The sequence below is a fragment of the Lycium barbarum genome, chromosome 1 (genome assembly GCF_019175385.1).
Source record: "Lycium barbarum isolate Lr01 chromosome 1, ASM1917538v2, whole genome shotgun sequence".
Classification (NCBI taxonomy): Eukaryota; Viridiplantae; Streptophyta; class Magnoliopsida; order Solanales; family Solanaceae; genus Lycium; species Lycium barbarum.
The window spans coordinates 171,673,719-171,698,439 of record NC_083337.1 but is presented as its reverse complement, the minus strand read 5'-3'; positions in this window follow the sequence as shown (position 1 = coordinate 171,698,439).

The following is a 24,721-nucleotide window of genomic DNA, read 5'->3' as shown; positions in this document are numbered from 1 at the left end:
CGGAGCTGAAGAGGAAGATGTTTATGGAATTTAGTGTAAATTTATACGTATTTATTATTTTTAATAAAATATTATAACTTCGAGTAAAGGATGGCGAAAATACTTAAGAATGCGTTTCGTAGAGCCAATAACTTATGCCTGAAGCATAAGTGGGTCCATAAGGATAACTGGAAGAATTTATTGCATTACTGGGCGACTGATCCACGATTTTTACAACTAAGTGGGATAGGGAAAAATGCCAGAGCCTCTGAGATGGGTGGATTGCTACACATTAGTGGGGCTACGAGCCAAGTTGATGTGAGGAGGAAGTTGGTATGTCTCCTTAAATCATATTTTAAATATACTCAATTTATTTACTTTATTTGATTAATTATTCTAATAATTTGTTTGAAGGAGCTCGAGAGGGGGCAGATATTACCTCAAGACGAGGCGTTCAAGATCACGCACACAAAAAAGAACAAAAACGATGATGGATCAGAGCAATGGGTTGAGCCACAGGCTGAGCGAACCTGGGTAATTCACTAATAACAATTATAACTACTTTTTTCTTCTAAATTTATCTACTAATATTGTATCTTAATTTTAAATTCAAAACAAATTTGAATAACACTTAGAGGAGTTTAGTGCCACGCAGCCAGCCGGCATGCCAGTAATCCCAGAGCTAATAGAGAAAAAATGGATAGAGAGTGTTGGTGGCCAGACAAGGTATGGGACTGCTAACGGCATGGCGAATCGAGCATTTCGTAGCTTCCTGGCGGCCCTTCAAGGCGTAGGTAGTTCTAGTGTTTTGATACGCTCAAATTACACCTTTTAACGGCATAACGCGGACGTTGTCAAATATAGTAACCCAACAAGGTTGAAGTCGAATCGCACAGACAACAATAGATAGACGTTTAAGCAGATTAAGAATTATGACCAACAACAGCTAGGCCGAACGCATCAATGGTGATTTTTAAATATGATTTTGATAAAATACGAAAATATAAAATCTAACCTAGAAAGTAAGTAAATTGATCAACGGCCACAAGAATGGAATAAATAAAACTACTTCTCAAGTAACAATCCAATATATTTCACGAATTACAGATAATGATAATATTATGTTAATCAGTCGCGGATAATGACTCTAAATTAAATTCTCCCGAAGATTAACTAGACTACCTAATTGAATATCCGTAAAGCAATTAGGAGCATTAAGAACGCCTGACTATGGCTACAAGTGGTATCGCCTATTCCTAGGTCAATTTTCATTAGATGAGGGTTAACGCCCCAAATTCATGTTAATTATTCTATCCCAACCCCGTTCTTCCTCTTCCGAGTTTCAAACAAAGTAAATGGGTGAGTTCTAGGGTTAGCTACTCTCTTGAGAAACATTGAAGAACAAGAATAATTAAAATAACAATAACTTACTTGATTAAAAATAATGTCGATCAATAAATAAGCACAACAAAAGTTTCAATCTCAATTGTCACCAAGAAATTCCCATAAACAAGTTTTGAATAAAAGAAATAAAATATACATAGGAACCCTATCCTCCAAATTTGTGTATTATGCCAAAGATCTCAGAATAATTGTGTCTTATGGACTATTTATAGGTGTAGAAAAAATCTCAAACGAAATATCTGAGTCCAAAATGAAATAGGAAGAAGTGGGATCCAGAAATTACACTGCGCATCGCATGCACACAATTTTCCAGCATCTCAATTCTCACTGCCGCCTTCCAGGTGCTCTTTCCTTTCTTCGATTTAATTCATCTTTTGCAAAAGTTACTTTCTCCCTTCATTAGCCCATAGTTATGTTTTCCACTTGTCTCCTATTTCTCTTTTCCTTTTCTTCTTTCCATTTCAACGTTACATATCTCTTATTTTTCCATTGGTTCTATTTTTCTTTTTCTTCCACTTTTTATTCAATTTTTGCTTCAAATTTCTTCATCTTCACACCACTTTATTCCTACATTATAGAAATATAATATTAAGAACAATTCAATATAATTAATACTCAAAAGACAATTAAAAGTACTAATATGTGAGGCAACAATGGATAAATATATGCAAATTTGGCCGAACATCACGGGGATTGCAGATCCTAATGAATACCTAGCCATGAAGTAGCAGGTTGCTCAACTAACAAACTCACTTAATGCCGAGGAGGCAAGGAGAGGAGGAGGGACGACGAGATGACGGGTATGAAGGCCTAATTAACCAGCTTACTTAATTCAGGGTGGTTCCGAATTCCCCCATGTCCCGAGGATGCTTGTAGGTCATAGCCCTGACCTTCTCTGGATAGACGACGTAAATCACTATTACATCTCGGAGATTTCAGATTGTTGCATTGTGAGTAGACTAATGCGAGCTTAAGGTGAATCTGAAGTCCTTACGGGATTAAGGAGAGTATTAGATAACTTATAGTGAGTACCATAAGATTTTGAAGTCATATGAATATGAGAAACTAAGTTCGTTGAAGGAAGTGAAATGTAAGTCATGTTTGGAGAGGTTTTCGCTATAATTGAGCTAATCTTTATTTAGTAATGTCTTGAGGAGGGGCTATGGGTCCTCTTGTATGGTTAATGAAGTGTTATGTAAGTGTTAATAAGGTTCCATATAGGATTGGAGGTTGAACGAATCGACGAGAGAAAGTTTAAAAAAACATTGGGTTGTACGACCACTTATACGACCCGTATAAATGGTCTGCATAAAAATTCCAGAGAGAGGTAAATCCATGGTGGGATTATACGGTCCATTTATATGGACCGTATAAGTTATACGAACAGTATAAGTGTCCGTATCATCGGTCGGGTCAGTTTTTTTTTCTCTTTTTATATATGGACGACCCTTGGTCTATTTTATCATTTCCCACTTCTCCCTAACCCTTAAAAGCTCTAGAACCTTATCCCAAGCATATTCCACTCAAACCCAAGAGAAATCAAAGATCAAATAGCAAGAACCAAGATATCCATGTGTTGATAACTCTCTAGGGTTAGTAGACTTCAAGAATTTCTTTGGTATTGAAGCTAGGGCTTTCATACAAGTTGGTAACTTGATCCAAAGCTTATTCCTATGAGATAAAAGGTTAGTTTCCATGTCTATTTCATGTTTTTAAGCATGCTTTGTTGTTGAATAACTTGGGTGAAGGAAGGAAGTAGAAGATGGAGTTTAAATGTGGATTTCATGATATTTTGAGTAGTAACTTAACTTGAGTTATCATTGTTAGAATGTTATGAGTATAATCTCGTTATGAAGGGTAATAATGATGACAAGGAAGTGTTGTATACAATTATGCAAAGGGTTGGTGTGAAGTTATTGATATAAGCGGAATGTGAGAATGAATTTTGAGACTTAATGGAATATGACTACTTGATTATGATATTGTGGATTTTATTGTATTAGTTTGGGAGTTGTTTTGCCATATGGTGGAAGTCGATGAAATAGGGGAAATGCTGCCCAATTTTCGTTAACTCATGAATTTTTCTAGCTTGAATTTAAGAGTATCTTTAAGACTTAATCTTGGTATGAATCCCTTTTAAATGTAGATCTCTCAAGCTTTGGAGAGGAACGTTAAGTAGTTAAGGAGACGAAAATGTATGTGAGGCTAACCCTTCTTTCTTAAGGCATGATCCCATTGATGTATACCTTCATGTGAAATCCATAGTATCTTCCATGATGATTTCATTCCTAGAATCACTAAAGCTTATGATTCTTGATATTCTCACGATACCATTGGTCTCATCCTTTGATAGTTGATCCTCTAAGGAAGGATATAATGAAAGTGATGATGATGATGATGTTGAGGATATGTATGGACTCTTATGTATATGTATATATATCAAAGTATGGCTATTAAGAACACCGAGTTTATATGGCCGGGTATAATATTTATCGCGCGCACCACTGCAGTTGGGTACGGATAACACTGCGCCTTGGTAGGGACAGGTATGTATAACACCGAATCTTGTCATGGTCGGGTAGGTAAGACACCGAACCTCTATGGTCGGGTATGATACTACTATATATAAGTGCATGTAATGGAAAGTTCCCATTAGAAAAAGGGTAAGTGAACATAATGAACGTCGCTAAAGGTATAAATGGCTATATCATCCCATGACTCTTCTTTCTAATGTTATCGTTCATGCTTCTATTATGTTATTGATTATGCCTTACATACTCAGTACATTATCCGTACTGACGTCCTTTTGTTGTGGACGCTGCGTCATGCCTGCAGGTGGACAGGGAGATAGACTTAATCCTTAGGCTGCTTGTTCAGAGACTACTTAGAAAAGCTCCACTTGATTCGGAGCTGCAACTGTTGGTACTATTCTTTTGTATATATATGGGCATGGCTGGGCCCTGTCCCGTCTATATGATGTTATACACTCGTTCTAGAGGCTCGTAGACAGTTATGTACAGTTAGATGTCCTTTGCTTTGTCGGCTCATAGTTTGTATGTCATTTTGTCAGCCTCGTCGGCTTGTATATATGTATATGGGCATGTTTGTTGATGTTGATATAAAAGTGCCTTAGCCCAATGGAAATGGTAGTATTGATGCGTAGAGATTGTTAGCAGGCCATATGGCTCACCTAGATATGATTGTGAAAGTATGATGAGAGGTACCCGGTGGGTTAGCTCCGGGTGCCCATCCTAGGGTGTGTCTACGAGTCGTGTCCAATAGAGTCTTGTTTATGGGTGTGCTGCGTGCCACACTTATAAACAGGAGGCTGACATAGATCATACTCTTGTTGATGAGTCCAGTGACGAGGATACGGATCACGTCTTTAACACACAACGACGACCTCCTCGATTCGTATAGTTTGTAAGATAACTTTTCTATCTTTTGTTGGATATGTAAATATTGTATAAGTTTATGATGTTTGATGATGTTTGAAGTTATAGACTATCTTAAGTGTTTTGTAAGTATTTGAACGTAGTTTTTGGTGGAATTTGAACTAGTTTGAAGTTGAATTTGATGTCTTGTTGGTTGTAGAATGTATAATGTAGTGTATGTTTGATTTTGTTGGATTGTTGGCAGCTATTTAAGCTGGTTGTTGAAAACTTTTGGTATTTTGTTTTGTTTGGCAGGTGGGCTGCTGTAGAAGCAGCCAAATTTTGATTTAAAAAAATCTAGATTTTCTACCTCATGAGGTCGAAAATCAGCCCAGAAGTTGCTATTTTTCGACCTCATGAGGTCGAAATTCCAGAAAAGAGAATTGGGTCGAAAAATAGCAATTTGATTTCGAGATTTGAATCTCATGAGGTCGAAATTAGGCCCAGAAAATTGATTTTCGACCTTATGGGGTCGAAAACTGGCAGCCACATTGCCAATTTTCGACCTCATGAGGCCGAAATAAGTATATTATCTTATATCAAAAATTAAGTTTCGATCTCATGAGGTCGAAAACTTAATTTTCTAATTTAGGTCATAAAAAAAATTGACCTCATGAGGTCGAAAATTTAATTTTTTAATTTGGGTTATAAAAATTTCGACCAAGCCCTTATCGACCTCGGCTTGAGGTCGAAATTTTGAGTTTTTCGACCTTATGAGGTCAAAAATTGGGGTGTCAAAATTCGTTGTTTTTTGGTTGTGGAATATTATCAAATACTATATTTTTTTGGTGTGAGCCTTTTATGTAGAACCTTTTTATTTTTTTTGGCACATAAACAGGATTTGAGGTCTTGGAAACAAAATTTTTAAGTCATTAAAATTCAAAAGTCCCTATTTATAGATGTTGCTCAATAGATCTCCATTTCAACAAAAATTAGTCGTCTCTTAACTAACTTCAGTTTTTTTTCCTTTTACTCAAGACTTGAGGCCTGAGCACTTTAGATATTCATGGAATGGAATGGAATTTTCCAACTATGAGCCTGTTTGGATGGGCTTAAAAAAAGCAGCTTACAAGCTGAAAACAGCTTATAAGCCAACTTTTTTTTTTTTGGCTTATAAGATGTTTTCAGCTAATAAACTGCTTTTTTTAAGCCCATCCAAACAGACCCAATTATTTTTTTGGGCTTATTTTAAGCACAAAATGGCTTATAAGCTGGCCAGCCAAACACTCAAAAAAACTGAAAACAGGTTTCAGCAACTTATAAGCTAAGCCAAACGGGCTCTATATTATCTTTTTGGAAGAAAGAACGTGAAAGTTTCCTTGCTTTAAACTTAGAGTAAATACATAAAATCATCCCTAAATTTGTCTCTAAAACTTACTTTAGCACTGTAAGTTTATTGGGGTTTAAATACCCCTTATTCTTATCGATAGTGTATTAAATATCCCCTTAAGCAGAGAAAATGCACTCGACCTCCTACAAGCGAGTAAAATTAAAAACCTGACAAAATCACACACATTTCGTATTTTTAGTGGTCAACATATAATCAATACTTTAATATTTTTTACTTGATGTTTTAATTTTTTTTTAGTTATACAGATTTGCTTGATCTGGGTTGATAAGGTAACCACGGTAGAAAGGGCGGTGGTAATGGCGGAAGTGAGGTCAACGTCAGGACAAAGAAACTTGTCAGCCATAAACCATTTCTTTGAGAAATGAAAGTGAGGCATGATTGTTTGCAAATGGGTCTTAAATTTATCTGCAAAATAACGTTTTTTGTAGAACAAATCGTAATATTTTAATCAAATTCTGTTAAATAGTAACTCTTCCTGCTAGCATTCTTGTGTAATTCTCGGATAAAGATGAAAAATTGAAAACACAATTTCAGAGAGAAACACGCAGATTGCACAGAGGAAAAACAGAGAACAATTTGTTTGCTCAATACAGATCCATTTCGTCTATTACACTAACTAAACTACAGTTAACCGCCATGTGAGCCACCGTAGATCCACCACCAATAAACTACCTCCTTCTCCATTAAATCATTTTCGAACAGATCACTTCTCCACCGCCACCAATCAGTCACCGTCCCACCGTACCTCACCACAAAAGCTCAGCTACAAAACCTTCCCAGAGCTATCGAAATTGAGTAACAGAGGTATTTGTTCGATGTTGCCGATTGAGTTCTTGTTCGTGGTCTAAGCGCAGAAGTGGGTTTGGAGAAGAAGAGTTGAAATGATTTATTTATTTTTTAAATCGAATTGTGGCAATTTAAAAAGAAAAAAGATGAATGAAACTATACAATGAACTGAAAAAAGAGTGAAATTTAAAATTTGACCTGGCGCTGACATGGCAAAGCTTCTTTTTCACAGCTCATTATAAGATTGGTTTTATCTTTTAAGCGGGTATTAAATTCACTTCGGCCAAGAATATGGGGGTAAAAAAAACCTCCCATAAAGTTCCAGTGTGAAATTGAGTTTTGCGGACAAGTTTATGGGTGATTTTATGTATTTAATGTTATTAGGGGGACAGTCTACACAACTTAGAACAAGAGTTAACTGAAACACTTGTACATATTAATCTAGTACACAGTACATCATATATTGTCTAAAATTATGTGAAAGTAGGTATGAGGGCTATGTGAAAGTAGGTATTAGGGCTGGAGAAGCAAGTCGGGGGATCATAACAATTACAAATTGACAATAAAAATATTTATTAAGCTACCAACTATTTAAAAATTTCTCTCTCTCTCTCTCTCTCTCTCTCTCTCTCTCTCTCTCTCTCTATATATATATATATATATATATATATATATATATATATAATTGCAGGACATGAGCCCGGTGATGTGGCGATTCGGGGAATCATAACAATTACAAATTGACAATAAAAATATTTGTTAAGCTACCAACTACATAAAAATTAATATGTATATATATATATATATATAATTGTAGGACATGAGCCCGGTGATGTGGCGCTCTCTAAGAACAGAAAACAAATTTACCTTTTTTCTCATTTTTTTGCCTTTTCTTCGTATTTTTCCGTCTATAATTGTTTTAATTAAAGAAGCCGATAAAACGTGTCTTTTCATGTCTATTACTCCCTCCAGATCAAAAATAGTTTTTACTTATCAAATCAAGAAAGAATTAATCTTGGTTTTTCAAATTTGCCCCTATTAAGTGTTATATTATCAAATCTCAATACTTTTTTAATTAAGGATAGTTTAGTCAAATTACCCATTTTTGTCTAAGAGTTAGTATTTTCTTACGGTATGTACAAATAGCTAAGTGGACTCTTTTTTTTTTCTTTTTTTTTTATCGGGAGGGAGTAATGAACAAAACTGTCTCTGTATATGGTAAAAACCGGATATAAGCAAGACCGGTGAGATCGGAGACCGGAGATAAGAAGAGACGGGCATGGTCACCAAGTCTTCCCTTAGAATTGGTGATATTGCACCGGCTGCGGTTGACCTGAGAAAAGTGAAGCGAATCTGTTTGGTCCAGTATCACTGGACCAAACTCCGCATCACAGCCAGTCCGATTTCAGCATGACCGAGTTGATTGTGGTCGTTGGTCCGATTTCCGCATGACCGAGTTGATCGTGTTCGTTGGTCCGGTTTCAGCATGACCGAGTTGATCGTGACCGTTAGTCCGGTTAATCAGTTATAAAATCGCTACGCGTCAATATCGTTATGTCACATTGTATCGACGACCGTACGGGTGTCAGACCGTACGGCCCAACCTTATCCTTTTAGGGTTTACTTTATTCTGAAAAAGGTTTTATGTTGTATGCAAGACCCATAAGGCAAAACTATAAATAGGAGGCATTTCCTTACTTTTAAGGGTTAGCTTTTTCAAGATCAAGAACATTGTAATAGAAATTATAGATTGAAGCTCTCTCTCCTTCCTTTGGTCCGGATCAATGGCATTTTATGCTTATTCTTCCAAGATAGTTGGCTTAATCATAAACATTTGTATCTTGATTCGAATCACTAACGCATATATTCACATACACATGCTATGACACGCAAAACTATAATTATTTCCTATAAACCCAAAATAGATTAAAGTTCATCCACATATCTTATACCTCACTTACAAATTCAATTGATTACCTAAATTCGGGTTAAACAGTTTGGCGCCCACCGTGGGGCTAGGATAATTGTGGTCTTTGATCATGGTTTCAATCTCTTACCCATTAAGATTGAAAAAACCTTTTGTTCGTCTCTGTGAAAACGGACCAAATGGCAAGCAGTGGACAATCTGGTCATGTCAACAACAACGAGATTGTGGCCGAAAATGAGAATAGTGGGCTACGGGGCTTATCAGCAGAACCCAATTACCCAAACTCCCTTGATTCGAGGGAGGGCCACAACTGACAGAACACCGTGAACCAGGAGAATGCCGCCCCTCCGGCCACCGATCCCTTAAATACTCACAATTCAATTACTTTGTCCCGGGCACCAGGCCGGAAAGTGCCGGATACCCCAGATGATATTAACTTACGTTTAATTTTTGAAATGTTACAGGAACATAGGGCAGCTATTGCCCAACAAGAAGTGGAAATAGCCCAGTTGTAAAGAAAAATTGATGAAACGGCCCCAGAGAGGACGAAACGTGTTGCCGAACCCAGAAGGGATGAAACACGGATGGTCGAGAGTAATGGGTCCGGAGATGCTTCATCCACCGAAGTTCTGAGAATGCTCGAAACATTGGCGAAGCGGGTAGACTCGACTGAGAAGAGGTGGAAACATATAACTCTCGGGTGGACCAGATCCCGAGGGCTCCGCTTATTCTGAAAGGACCAGATTCGAAGAGGGACATTCAGAGGCCTTTTCCTCCGAATGCGGCTCCGAAATTGATCCCGAAGAGGTTCAAAATGCCGGATATCCAGAAATATGATGGCACAACGGACCCTCAGGAACACGTGACTTCATACACCTATGCCATAAAAGGAAATGATGTTGAAGAGGATGAAATTGAATCCGTGTTGTTGAAAAAGTTTGGGGAAACTCTGTCTAAAGGAGAATTGACTTGGTACGACCAACTGCCCGAGCATTCAATCACTTCTTTCAAAATGCTCGTGGATGCGTTCATAAAAGCTCATGCCGGTGCCAAAAAGGTGCAGGCCCGTAAGGCGGATATTTTCTGTATATCCCAAAGGGATGATGAGTTATTGCATGAATTTGTCAACCGGTTCCAAAGGGAACGGATGGAGCTCCCTCCGGTTTCGAAGGAATGGGCTGCACAAGCTTTTACCATAGGGCTTAATCCTCGGAGCTCGACGGCCTCGTTCAAACTAAAGGAAACTTTGTTGGAATACGAGGCTGTGACCAGGGCGGATGTTAATAACATATACGAATCAAAGATTCGGGTAGAGGATGACCAACTCGAACTTCCCCCGGGGCCCGTAAATATGAACAAAAGCTCTGAGAGATCGAGAAAAAATTACGATCCGGAGTCAAGACCATCGAGGGAAAGATATCGTCCATACTCTCATTCGGAAAAGGCAAGCTTCAGGTCGAAAAAATCTAGGGTTGGCCCGAGCCAATCCTCCGGTCGGGGTGATAAACGGACCGAGCATCCGTCAAATAGTCGAGGTCTCTCATTTAGGAGTGATGTCGGAAGCTCGGCCAGCAAGAAAGACTTGCCAAGGATATCGGAGTACAACTTCCACGTCAACACTTCGGACCTCGTCTCGGCTATTGGCCGTATCAAAGAAGCAAGATGGCCGAGACCGCTAAGGTCAGACCCAGACCAACGGGACCCGAGCCTGACTTGTGAATATCATGGAACCCATGGGCACAGAACTGAGGACTGTCGCCAACTAAGAGAGAAGGTGGCTCGGTTACTGAAGAATGGCCACCTTCGAGAATTGCTAGGTGACCGAGCTAAAGGCCACTACAAGGAAAGAGAATCTCATAAACGGGCCGAACTAGTGAAACCTCAGCATATAACCAACATGATAATCGGGGGTACCGATACCCCTCGAGGGCCGGTGATGAAACAGACAAAGGTTTCCATTGTGCGTGAGAAGCGCAGCCAAGATTACGTACTCGTGGGTTCCATCTCTTTCAACAACGAGGATGCAGAAGACATCATTCAACCGCACAATGATGCATTGGTACTCTTTATTCTTATTTTTAAATCGCAAGTTAAACGTATTTTGATTGACCCAGGTAGCTCGGCCAACATCATCCGGTGGAGAGTGGTTGAACAGCTAAGGCTACTCGATCAGATCGTACCGGTAGCCCAAGTGCTAAGTGGATTCAATATGGTAAGTGAAACCACAAAGGGGGAGATTTCTTTGCCGGTCAACATTGACGACACCATTCAGCAAACGGTGTTCTATGTAATCGAAGGGGATATGAAGTATAATGCATTGTTGGGTAGACCGTGGATACATAGCATGAGGGTCGTGTCATCGACATTACATCAGCTGCTGAAATTCCCAACCCCGGAGGGGATAAAAACCATCCGGGGAGAAGAACCCGCTGCAAGAGAGATGTTCGCGGTCGAGGAAGCGTCATCCCTTCCCAAAAAACCGGATAAAAAAAATATGAATCATTCGGTGGCAAGGACCCTAATGTCACGAACCGGCTAGGGGCCGTGACGGGTACCCGGGGCTAACCACCGAGCACCACTCGTTGTACTACTTATCATGCTCATCAAACATTCTTTTATCAAAATCATCCTCAAATTATAAGAAAATCATCTTTCATTCGGAAAAATAAATACTTTTATATGCACAAGCCTTTTGGTAATTAAAATAAGATATATATATATATATATATATATATATATATATATATATATATATATATATATACACACACACACACAGTAGCAACCTCGTGAGACCATACAATCCACACTACGTATCTACGAGCCTCTACTGGAGTGCTAAACATATGGACTGGACAAGGCCTCGTCATGCCCAAAACATACATGTACATATATACCAAAAGAATAATCAATGGCACCTCCGGAAAATGGAGTGCTCTTCAAATACGCTAACAGCTACTACGAGTCTGGTTCAAGCTTACCTCCCTGTCTATCTGTGGCATGAATACAACGTCCAAAAAAAACGGACGTCAGTACGAACATTGTACTGAGTATAAGAGGCATAAACAATAATATTACGTCAATGAAATAAAGGAAGCATCAATAAGGAACATTTGTATCTGACTGTCAAATATAAAGGAAATGATGCATGCTGGCTTACTCAAAATCATCATCATATCATGTATGCATAAATGTATAAACTGCCCGTCCATATCGGATCGGTGTGATAATCATTAGCCTGCGTCCAGGCCTCCCGCGTCCGGGGTATCATCTCATGCCGCCCACTAGTGGTGTCTGCCCATGCCATCTGGCCATGGTGTATACGCTGCCCGCCTTAGCGGTGACTGCTCGGCCAAATAGGCGCGGTATTATATCATCATCCTAATATGCTCATCATAGTGCATGCATAAAGACTCCAGGACAACTATGCTTTATCGGGGTGACGTAAGGTCGTGATCCCCCGATTTCATTATGGAGCACTCATTAACATTCTGCCTCACCTTGAAGGGAAAACTATATGAGGTGAGTGTAAGCAATAAATGACATCATTATTGGGCTTATAACATACGTCTTACCTTGTGTAGCTATTCAAGAACATAGGCTCATAGTTTTCTGGAATTTAAGAGATTCATGAAGAGGGAGGAAAGTCATACTATAGGATTCATGCCATGAAAGAAAGGACTAGCCTCACATACCTTTGTCGTTTAAATATTCTATCGCTTGATCGTCCTCCTTCGATGCTCGCGTTTCTACCTTCAAGAGGATTCGCATTAACATTAGTTACTCGACTATAAGAACATTTTACTATTTCTAGGGAAAATTGGGCAGCATTTCCTTTGTTCCTACTAATTTCCCCACGTTCTATATCAACTCCCAAACGTTCATAACAATATTCACAATATCGAAACAACAATCATCAATCGTCTACATTTACTAAAATTCACCATTTCCCTTCAATTTCTCCACAATTATAGTAATAGCCCATTATCGCGTTTTCTCATACATAATACTTATTCCGTGGTCTAAGTGTCATTAATAACATATTCACAATCACAACATACTAACATTCATAATTCCTCCCAACTATTGTTTAATAATGACACTATTCACTCATTCATGACCCATTTTCTACCTCCTTCTACAATCCAAGTGTTTCAACTTTCAACACCTTAAATAACATGTAAATACCATAAAACTCACCTTGGATGATGGATGAACAACCTTTTAGTGGAAGTTCTCTTCTTGCACCAAAACACTAACTTTTTTCTCTTGAGTTTTCTTGGCTTAGATGAACTTTTAATGGGTTTCATACACTTGATTTCATGGTTTTGGTGTAGTTGATCACGGATTTCTTTTGATTTCTTGTGGATGAATGATGGAGAAGGTTCTAGAGGTTTCTTGATGTGTGGAGGAGTAAGATGAAAATGAAATAAAATGAAGGAGGGTTCCTTATATCAATTCATGAATTCAGTCCCGACCAAGATTTACAGTATACTCGACGGAGCATCGATCGAATCGACGGGGCGTCGATCTGATCGTCGAAGTCGTTATTTTCCAGTGAGCAATCTGTCGTTTCCTCTCATTCTACGGTAAGAAGGACGGTTCGTCGAACTGATCGACGGAGCGTCAATCTCTTCGTCGAATGGTCTTCGCTCTAGCTCGATCCTACGACACAATCGACGAATCGTCGGCCCGTCCGATGGTACAAAGAATGACCGTCGAACCCCCTTTTCACAGAACAGCAGTGAAGTTTCATTTAACGAACTTTCTCCCTTGCCTCTAACTTCTTTGGAATCTTAATTAAGATTATTAAGTATCCCTTCTTACTTGTAGGGACATCATGTACACCTTAACTTGCGTTAGTCCCCTCACTGCTCAACAACCCAAAGTTCCGGGGTGTAACACCTAAATAGCAACTAAAGTACACGGGTTTGACAATGGAGCAGAATGGGTCGGACCTGGGGCATGAAAAGGGTGATTTCGGTGTACCTAGATCGTTCGTCTTGCCGAATGACTCTGATGCAACCAAGTCAACAGTAGAGGAGTTGGAGCAAATCATTTTGTTCGAATATCTACCGGATAGAAAGGTATACCTGGGCACGGGTTTAACCTCGGAGCTCAGGAACAAGTTAATTAAATTTCTTCAAGATAATGTCGATTGTTTCGCATTATCCCATATAGATATGACAGGTGTACCACCGGGAGTGACGACTCACAAGCTCAGCCTTCACGGGAGGTTCCCCTCAGTGAAACAGCAGAGGAGGCCTATGGCAGAACCGAAGCACGCTTTCATAAAGGATGAGGTAACAAAGCTTTTGAAAATAGGCTCTATTCGGGAGGTAAAATACCCAGACTGGCTGGCTAATGTAGTGGTGGTACCGAAAAAAGGTAATAAATTTAGAATGTGCGTTGATTATAAGGATTTAAACAAAGCATGCCCGAAGGATTCATTTCCGATGCCTCACATCGATAGAATGATCGATGCGGCGACTGGGTATGAGATGGTGAGTTTTCTCGACGCTTACTCTTGGTATAACCAAATCCGGATACACCCGGAGGATCAAGAGAAAATGTCCTTTATTACCCGGTACGGGACTTACTGTTACAATGTCATGCCCTTCGGATTAAAAAATGCCGGTGCGACTGACCAACGCCTAGTTACTGGGATGTTCGAAGAGCAGATAGGGAAAACAATGGAAGTTTATATTGATGACATGGTTGTCAAGTCCCTGGAAGCAGAGGGCCATTTAAAATATTTGCAGGAAACTTTCGATGTACTCCGCAAATACAATATGAAGCTCAACCCGGAGAAATGCGCCTTCGGTGTCCGGTCGGGCAAGTTCTTGGGTTTCATGGTGTCTAACCGGGGAATTGAAATCAACCCGGACAAGATCAAAGCCATCGAGGACATTGAGGTGGTAAATAACGTCAAAGGAGTGCAGAGGCTCACCGGAAGGATAGCGGCGCTGAGTCGGTTCATATCGAGATCCTCGGACAAGAGTCATCGTTTCTTCTCCTTATTAAGGAAGAAGAAGGACTTCACCTGAACACCGGAATGCCAAAAGGCCTTACAGGAATTGAAAAGATACTTGTCCAGCCCGCCTCTGTTGCACACACCGAAGGCGGATGAGCAGTTTTTCCTCTACCTTGCGGTATCCGAAGTAGCGGTAAGTGGTGTTTTGGTTCGCAAAGAATCAGGTACGCAATTCCTCATATATTATGTGAGTAGAACTTTGGGGGATGCGGAGACCCGTTATTCCCATCATGAAAAATTAGCATTGGCATCGGTAAGTGCTTCTAGAAAGCTCAAACTTTACTTTCAATGCCATCTGAAATGTGTAGTGACTACTTACCCTCTAAAGAATATCATGCATAAACTGGAATTATCGGGTATATTAACTAAATAGGCCGTAGAGATTAGCGGATATGATATCGAATACAAACCTCAGACGGCCATCAAGTCCCAGATCTTGGCTGATTTTGTGGCAGACTTCACCCCGGCTATGGTCCCCGAGGTTGAGAAAGAACTTCTGCTAACCTCGGGAAAAACTTTGGGTATTTGGTCGTTACACACGAACGAGGCCTCGAACCTCAAAGGTTCCGAGTTAGGAATCGTCCTTAGAACTCCCGCCAAGGATGCCGTTCGACAATCCATCAGAACTGTTAAATTGACTAACAATGAAGCCGAGTATGAGGATATGATTGCAGGTTTGGAATTAGCTCGGAGTATGGGGGCCGAAATAATAGAAGAAAAATGCGACTCTCTCTTGGTCACTAACCAGGTAAATGGCGTCTTCGAGGTTAAGGACGAACGGATGCAAAGGTATCTAGAAAAAATCCAAGTGATACTACACCGGTTTAAAGAAAGGACCATGCAACATGTACCCAGGGAGCAGAACGGCGAAGCCGATGCATTGGCCAATTTGGGATCTTCAGTCGAAGGAGAAGAAATAGACCCCAGGACTATGGTGCACTTGATGAATTCAGATAGAAAACGGACATGCTGAAATAAACACAATGGGTTTAACTTGGGATTGGCGCAACAAATACATCGACTACTTGCAATATGGAAAGCTCCCGAGTGACCCAAATGAATCACGGTCACTAAGGACAAAAGCAGCGCGGTTCTGCTTAGTAGACGGTCAATTGTATCGACGGTCTTTCTTCGGACCCCTGGACAAGTCTTTGGGTCCCGGTGACACCAAATATGAGATGAAAGAAGTACACGAGGGGACCTGCGGCAATCACTCCGGTGCTGAAGCCTTAGTCTGAAAAATTATCAGAGTCGGTTACTACTGGAACCGGATGGAGGAATATTCGAAGAATTTTGTCCGTAAATGTGATGGGTCTCAAAGACATGTCCCGATGATTCATCAGCCCGGGGAGTTACTTCACTCGGTGATATCACCTTGGCCCTTCATGAAGTTGGGAATAGACATATGGGTACCAGGTAAGGCCCGTTTTATTTTGTTTATGATTGACTATTTTTGTCCAAATGGGTTGAAGCGCAGGCCTTCGAAAAGATTAGAGAAAAGGAAGTTATTGACTTCATATGGGACTACATTATTTGTCATTTTGGCATCCCGACCGAGATAACTTGTGATAACGGTCCTCGGTTTGTTGGTGGCAAAGTCAATGATTTCCTCGAAGGGTTGAAGATCAAGAAAATCGTATCAACTCCGTATCACCCGAGTGCGAACAGACAGGCGGAATCCACGAATAAAACAATAATTCAAAATCTGAGGAAAAGACTTGAAACATCAAAGCATCACTGGAGGGAAGTACTACCGGAGGTATTGTGGGCTTACAGAACCATATCGAAATCAAGCACGGGAGAAATACCTTTCTCGTTGGTCTACGTGGCCGAAGCCCTCATTCCCGTAGAAGTTGGTGAACCGAGTCTCCAATTTAGGTACACCATCGAGGATTCAAACGAGGAGGCCATAGCCGTAAAACTCGATCTCACGGATGAACTTCGCGAAAATGCGTTGGTCCGTATTGCAGCCCAGAAGCAGAGAATGGAAAGGTACTACAACCGTAGGGCCAATTTTTGACATTTCCGAGTTGGGGACTTGGTGCTTCGGAAAGTTACCTTGAACACCAAGAATCCCAACGATGGAAAACTGGGTCCGAACTGGGAAGGGCCGTACAAGATAACCGAGGTAACGAGCAAAGGATCGTATCAGCTGGAATCCATGGACGGGCAACGGTTGCGCAATAACTGGAATGTGGCTCATTTGAAGAGATACTACTGCTAAGGTATGGACACTTTGTGTTTATTTATTAACCTTTTCTTTTTTACAGGAAGTCGAGTACCGGATAAATTTAGGTGCTAGGTCTGAAAACACGTGTTGCACTCTTTTCCTTAGTACGGTTTTGTCCCAAAATGGGTTTTCCGATAAGGTTTTTAATGAGGCAACAAGTACAACGTGTTACTAGATAAAGACGAGGACAAATGCCCGGAAACTCGGGGCCACACCCTACGAGTGGGGACTTGATAGTGCTTACCCGATCTTGCAACTCGGATAAGCACTAGGGGACTACTATACCCATATCGAGGTTTACTCCGGTTAGTTGAAAACGAAGGAGCTCAACAAAGCAAGAGAACACTAATAGATGCTACCCCGGAAAAATCCTCGAGATTTTTGTATTTCCTATCTTCGCCTAAAGCCGGACCTTCTGTATTAGGTTTCGATGTAAGGACCAAACAATCAGAACAAATCGTGTCCACTTAGTTGCTACGGCAAAAACAGAAGGAAACGGATGAAGTCTTCATATCATGTACATGCAAATACTTGCAATATTAAGATCATTAAAAATTCATTGCGGATGTGTCTTCTTGTTAAAACGGCCTACCCTGGTGATTACCACCGAAATTCGGCATCATTTTAACTAAATACCCTATACCGGTGATTATAGTCAAAATTCGTCAAAGGCAACAAGGTTACATTAAACCGAGCCAAATTCTTGTAAACACCCCAAATGGGGACTGCTGTATTAAAAATTGGTAAGGCCAAAAACATATCGGCCCTAAAAATGCCTAATGTGATTCGGAGACGTCTGAATTCACAAAGCATAAATAAGTCCCACGGGCAAATCACTCGATCAAATTTCCGGACAAAACATACCGGACGAAGAGAAAAGCCAATATTCAGGCACAGTCCGAAAAAATGACTCCGAGTCTCTGCTTGTCCTTCAAATGGACCGACAATTCGGGCAAAAGTCATAACAAGCATTCAACCAAAAGAATAAAGAGAATCGGAACGAAAAATGCACATTTCATATATGGAGGTCTTTTACACCCGAAATTCCTACGAAGTAAAAAAAAAGCCAAAAAGGCAAAGGCAAAATAAAGGCTAAGCACAGGCTCTAATCTATCTGGTACAGCTGGAACCTGAGCGCTCGGATACTATCTACTCGGAATCCTCGGAATCGGTATCAAGAGCTCTCTTGGCTTCCTCCTCAGTTTTTCTGGCTTCGAGTATCAGGGTCGGGAGATCCGCAAAACCATGTTCGGCTTGCTCAAGGGTGGCCCTCCGAGACTTCCACCGTTCATACTCTACCGCAATCGTGGTATAAGCTTCGGCAGCCTCCACACTACTAAGGGCTTCTGCCAAATCAGCCTCAGCCTGGGCCAGCTTGGACCCTAATTCATCTCTCTCTTCATCGAGGACTCCTTGGATTTGAGTGGCCGATTCGAGCTCGGCTCTGAGAAGGTCATTAGCCTCGGCTGTCTCCTCGAGTTCAGTTTTCAGCTCGTCGCATATCCAGGCCCTATCCTCGGCTTTTTGCCCAAATACCCTCATCCCCTCCTTATACTTAGCACTCTCGGATTCAAGCAACCGATGCCTCTCGGCCATGTTCACGAGATCAGTCTTGACCAAGTCAAGCTCCCCCAGGAGTTGAGAGATAATGGTTTCGAGTTCACCAAGCCTCAAGGAAAAACGAGCATTATCTTGGCTAAGGTCGACCTTGTCCGCTTCCAGAAACCGGTTCTTCTCGACCATTCAGGCTAATTCATCCTTTAACCGAAGGTTTTCGGCCTTCGCTGCTTCGAGCTCGGGTTGAAGGTTGGAAAGGGCAACAGCTTGGTTCAATTCATCCTCCTTCACTTGCAAAAGGTGCTGAAACTTCTCCGTTTCACGACCCTGGGCATCCAGCTGGCCCTTAAGGTCGTCAACTTCTTCCTGAGCACGGATGAAGGCTTCATTGACGAGCACCACACTCTGTAAAAGAAACGAGAAGTTAAACTTGGATAAACGAGAAGCTAAAATTCACATTGAATTATGCAAGGATAGGTTGATAAGCTAACTCGATTGCCCGCGTGCATGCCCTCGTTAATGAGGCTCTGCCAGGGGACTCCGGTCATCTTCCCATTATCCGAGTCCAAAACGAGGGGCCTCAGATAGCTTGCTACTCCCACCGGACGAGACAAAAAGCTGCAATCCTCAGGGACGGTGACCATGTGTCACGACCCAGCCCCGTGGGCCATGACTAGTGCCCGAGCTGGACACCCATATGTACCTGTCAAACATAATCGGACTGATACTATAGGTCCTCAATCAATCATATCGTAATAACATACGCAAGCCGACGAGGCTGCCACTGTATAAATATCATTATACTACGCAAGCCGACAAAGCTGCCACTACATATCAGTATATTACGCAAGCCGACAAGGCTGCCACTACATATCAGTATATATGCAAGCCGGCAAGGCTGCTACCACGACAGAACATCCACAATAACCATATAGACACAGCTGATCAAACCTGTACACAACCCACATACATGTCTACAGACCTCTAAGAGTTTCAGCAGTGAAATATGACGGGACAGGGCCCCGTCATACCCCTAGACAAACATACATATATGTACATCAGAAGGTCTGTACCAAAATCTAGGCTCCGGAACAACGGAGCTCTCCAAGACAGCAGAAAGAGAATCCTAAGCTGTCGAATCACCGAATCGAGCGTCTGTACCTGCGGGCATGAAACGCAGCCCCCCCCCCCCCCCCCCCGAAGAAAGGGGGGTCATTATGAGATATGTACTGAGTATGTAAAGCATGAAATACAGTAAAGAGGATCATAACTGAAATAGGGGGTGCAGGAGACAAATATAACATTCAAAATACCAAAACACTTGCCTTTTTGAAACATAAATCATGCATGTCAATATCATATATCATACCCGGCCCATTATGGGACTCGGTGAATAAAGTCATCATATGCCCTCCTGGCCGCCATAACATCTCATCATATCATATATATATATACCGTACCCGTTCCTCTAGTGAGGGACTCGGTGAACAATGCAGTGAAACTGTGCACGATAACATACCCGGCCCGGGACTCGGTGAAAGACATATTGAGGCATGCACGAGCAGAGTAGTGAGCAACCATATGCAATTTAAATCATTATCAAGACCCAAACAGAATAAGAAGAAGAGATTAACACCTGAGTATCAGTAGCGACAATCATATCAAGTATCCCTCGAATGTCATTATAGATTATATCAAAAGAGCCTTAGGAATCGTAGACATGAATACCAAATAGCTTATAAAAGTCAAGGACATTAATTGCCGTAGAGTCTCTAAGAACAGGACTAATAAATCACACTCGAAACTTAGGAATAGAATTACCCCAAAGCTCATATCATTCATCACCTAAATCTAAGACATGCCAAAAGAAAGAAGGGACAGTTTTACATACCTGTTAACGACTACTCGCAATTCCGTTCGCTTTGTCACTCTTTTAGCCTATTTAATATAAGAATAATGTTATCGTTAGTAACTATACTTTCTAGTTCATAAATCTGTAGCCTATTTCTTATAGAACTTATCCCTTTAGCTTATACATTCTCGTTTAGGGTTTTCCATTAGTTAAAGACTTAACAAAAATCGGGCAGCATTTTCCCTATATATTCGCCTAATCCGAATTTTCAATTATCCTCCTGTTAACACAGAAATACCAACAACAACATATGGACATAATCATATCTTCAATCTTTTCAATTTAACAAGGATAACAATATGTTCACAACAACAAAACTTTTACTTTTATTATCAAACTCCTTCACTTTCGTCACACGATCCATAACAACCACAACGACAACAACACCAAAATTAACTCACCATTTTAAGTTAGAACAGCCCCTACATCACGGCCAAAACAACAATCTAGCATCATCACATACAATTTATATTCAACACACATCTATCACGTTTTTCAAGTTTAACAACCTCCACAACATATAGAACAAGGTTGAATTTTACCTTAACGATCTTGATTTCTTAACGTTGTCTCCTCCAACGATCCAATTCATGTTGCAACTCCTTGAACACCTACAACTCCTTAGAATCCAAGCTTCCACACTCACCTTCACCCAAGATCATTCTCGTCTAGTCATGGCTATGGCCGAGAGCTCTCTTTGCTCACCATTTCAATTTCTCTCAACTTATCCCTTTGTTGAAATGTTAAAATGATGATACATGAATCATCTTGATGGCTTATATATGTGCCCCCCTAGGCCCTACACGTGCCCCCTAATGTGTCACTTGTTTTTTTTTAATAATTCGGGTGGGGCCCACCAAGGTAATTAATCTTAATTAATTTAATTAATTACTAATTCCTACTTAATAATCTAATCACAAATAATTAATCCCTAATCTCCAATAATATTTTTTACACTAATTAAAATTTATAAACAATTTATGTTTTAGTTAAAATTGAAAATTAAAGATTTCTATTTCGTGTCCGAAAATGATCTCGTCTTTAACTTGAGTCGATTCTCTTGCGAATAACTCGACGTATAAAAATACGGGATATAACACCATGACCGATCTGGTCCTTCTAGGTTTCACACTCGGGGCCGGGAAGATACGCACCAGGCTATCTCTCGAACCAGTCTCGGTGGCCCGGCTGGCCGCCCTCGTGACTCGAGGGATAGGGAGATGTCCGAAACCGGCCGCTTCTCCGGTTGCAGGAGGGGTATCCAAGAACATATCATCGAGGTTGTCCGACCTCAGAGCAGGAGTAGGAGAAGTCGGAACAGCTCCAGCAGCCTCGGTAGGAACGGGTGCCTCGGGTGTTGTAGTTGGGTCCCCAGCAGGTGTTGAACCGGTATCCAATGGAACCTCAGTCTCGGGGACCGACTCAGCCCTTTGTTCGGCCTTGGCAGTTGGTGCATGCCCGGATCTTCTGGTCCTTTGCAGGGGGGTCTCCTCGGATGAAGCATCACCTGAAATGTCAACATATTCAATTGACCTTACAGGAGTTGGGTAAAGAACTTCTTCCCCACCTGTGTGCAATGCCGGAGCTGACGGTTCTTCCCCGGCTGAAGGAAACGGCGGAATGGTTGTATCCTCCTCCGGTATAGAGTCAACAGAGGGAGTCACACCGACCCTCCGAACAAGGAAATCGGGCTCTGTTTCGTCTCTTAGAGTCCGAACGATGCTTTTTGCCCTCTTTTTCGGTTTCTGCCCTTTGTCCGAGGGGTTTCTCCTTCTTTTGTTGGCAGCACCAATAATACGGGATATACCCGCTGAATCAAATTCGGGTGCCGGCGCAGCGGGTTCGGCTGCTGGCTCCGGTCTTGGATTCACCGAGCCCTTGGGTAAACCTGAATACCCAAGATGTTATAAAAGGGAAAAGAAAAAGATGAGGATATAATGTGTTCCAAATCAAGCAGAATATTACCGTGGTTTTGAGCGATCCATTGGCCACGTGATAGGATTCCCCATGTCAGTTCTCCGTGGGTGTGCTGATCGAGGAGAGCTCCAACCCGTTCATTCATGTTCCGGACAGCCGGAGGTATCCATGCCACGGCTGATATAAAGAAGGGGAGACACTGTTTTAATACGAGGGGGCAAGTGTTTAACAAAGCGTTCAAGGGTAATTATTGAAGAAGGAACTGAGGAACTTACGATTATCATTCCACCTCTCCGGAAAGGGCATATAGCCGGCTGAAATAATGTCCGCGGTCCTCACCCGGACGTAGCGCTCTAGCCAACCTCGGTCCCTGTCTTCATCCATCTTCGAAAATATCGAATTTCGGCTTCGCTTGGTGAGCTTGATCACACCCCCTCGGAACAATCTCGGAGAATATAAACGGATGAAGTGAGCCATCGTAAACTCCCTTTTTACGTCGTTGGCCAACAACCAGAGGCAGGCCACAGTCCTCCAGACTATCGGGCCAATTTGGGCCGGGGTCACATTATATATCCGGCACATATCCAATATACCGGGTCGATTGGGGGGTCGAACTTGAGTGTAAAGGGATAGGTATAAACGTACAGGAAGCCCTCTCTGTAATCGGTGATCGATTCGTCGGGCCCGGGTGCAAACACTTGCACCGGACGGTTATCCCATCCACAGTCAGCCCTGACTTGGTCGAGTTTATCCTCGGTAATGGACGATGGGATCGCCTTACATCGAACCCTCTATCCGCAACCGGAGAAGGTTTCTCAACTTCAAACTCTTTGTTATAATTGGGTTTGGACAGTACTATGTCCAAAGCAGTGGGCTCAACGACGGTCTTGCCCCTGGGTTGTGAAGTTGGTTCGGCCCCTTGAGAGAAAACCGAGGGAACATCCTGGGAGGTGATTTCGGTGTTGGCAGACATTTGAATTAGATAATAAAAAAAAGGAGGTTCAGTGAACTCGAATGAGGGAGAAGGAACAAGTTACAAAAAATAATAAGAGTGAAGAGGCAGTTGAGAGATTTTCAAAATAGCAAAGTGAGAGGAGAAACGCAACAACACTTTCGATCAAAGAACAACAATGGAGAAGTTGACAAAGTTGGTCTATTTTGGCAATAAAAAATAAGCAAGAAAATGGAAGAGGAAGACGATCAGAGGTGGAGAAGTAAGAAGTAGAAGTGAAAGTGGTAAAATGAGAGGGTTAAAAGCCTTATATAGGCATGGGGGACTGAAACGGTTACAGAAGCCAGCCAACCGGGGGTGACACGTGTCCCACAATTAATGAGACGTGCGTTACGGCAGTTGCCAAAGTCGACCACTCGGGGTGAGACACGTGGCTGATGGCTGAGGGACGTGACACAACTGTTCCCGCCAAAACTTTAAAGATAAGAACGGGCTTATGGCACCACCGGTTTGTTGATTCATCCACTTCCCGTTACTCCGATAAAACTACGGTCATGGAAGTGTGAGGACTATCTGTATACGGTAAAAACCGGATATAAGCAAGACCGGTGGGACCGGGGATCGGAGATAAGAAGAGACAGGCATGATCACCAAGACTTCCCTTATAACTGGTGATATTGCACCGGCTGCGGTTGACCTGAGAAAAGTGAAGCGAATCTGTTTTACCGGACCAAACTCCGCATCACAGCCAGTCCGGTTTCAGCATGACCGAGTTGATCGTGGCCGTTGGTCCGGTTTTAGCATGACCGAGTTAATCGTGGCCGTTGGTCCGGTTTTAGCATGACCGAGTTGATCATGGACGTTAGTCCGATTAATCAGTTATAAAAACGCCACGAGTCAACATCGTTCTGTCACATTGTATCGACGACCGTACGGCCCAACCTTATTCTTTTAGGGTTTACTTTATTCTGAAAAAGGCTTTATGTTATATGCAAGGCCCATAAGGCAAAACTATAAATAGGAGGCATTTCCCTACTTTTAAGGGTTAGCTTTTTCAAGGTCAAGAACATTGTAATAGAAATTATAGATTGAAGCTCTCTCTCCTTCCTTTGATCCGGATCAGTGGCATTTTATGCTTATTCTTCCAATATAGTTGGCTTAATCATAAACATTTGTATCTTGATTTGAATCACTAATGCATATGTTCACATACATATGCTATAACACGCAAATCTATA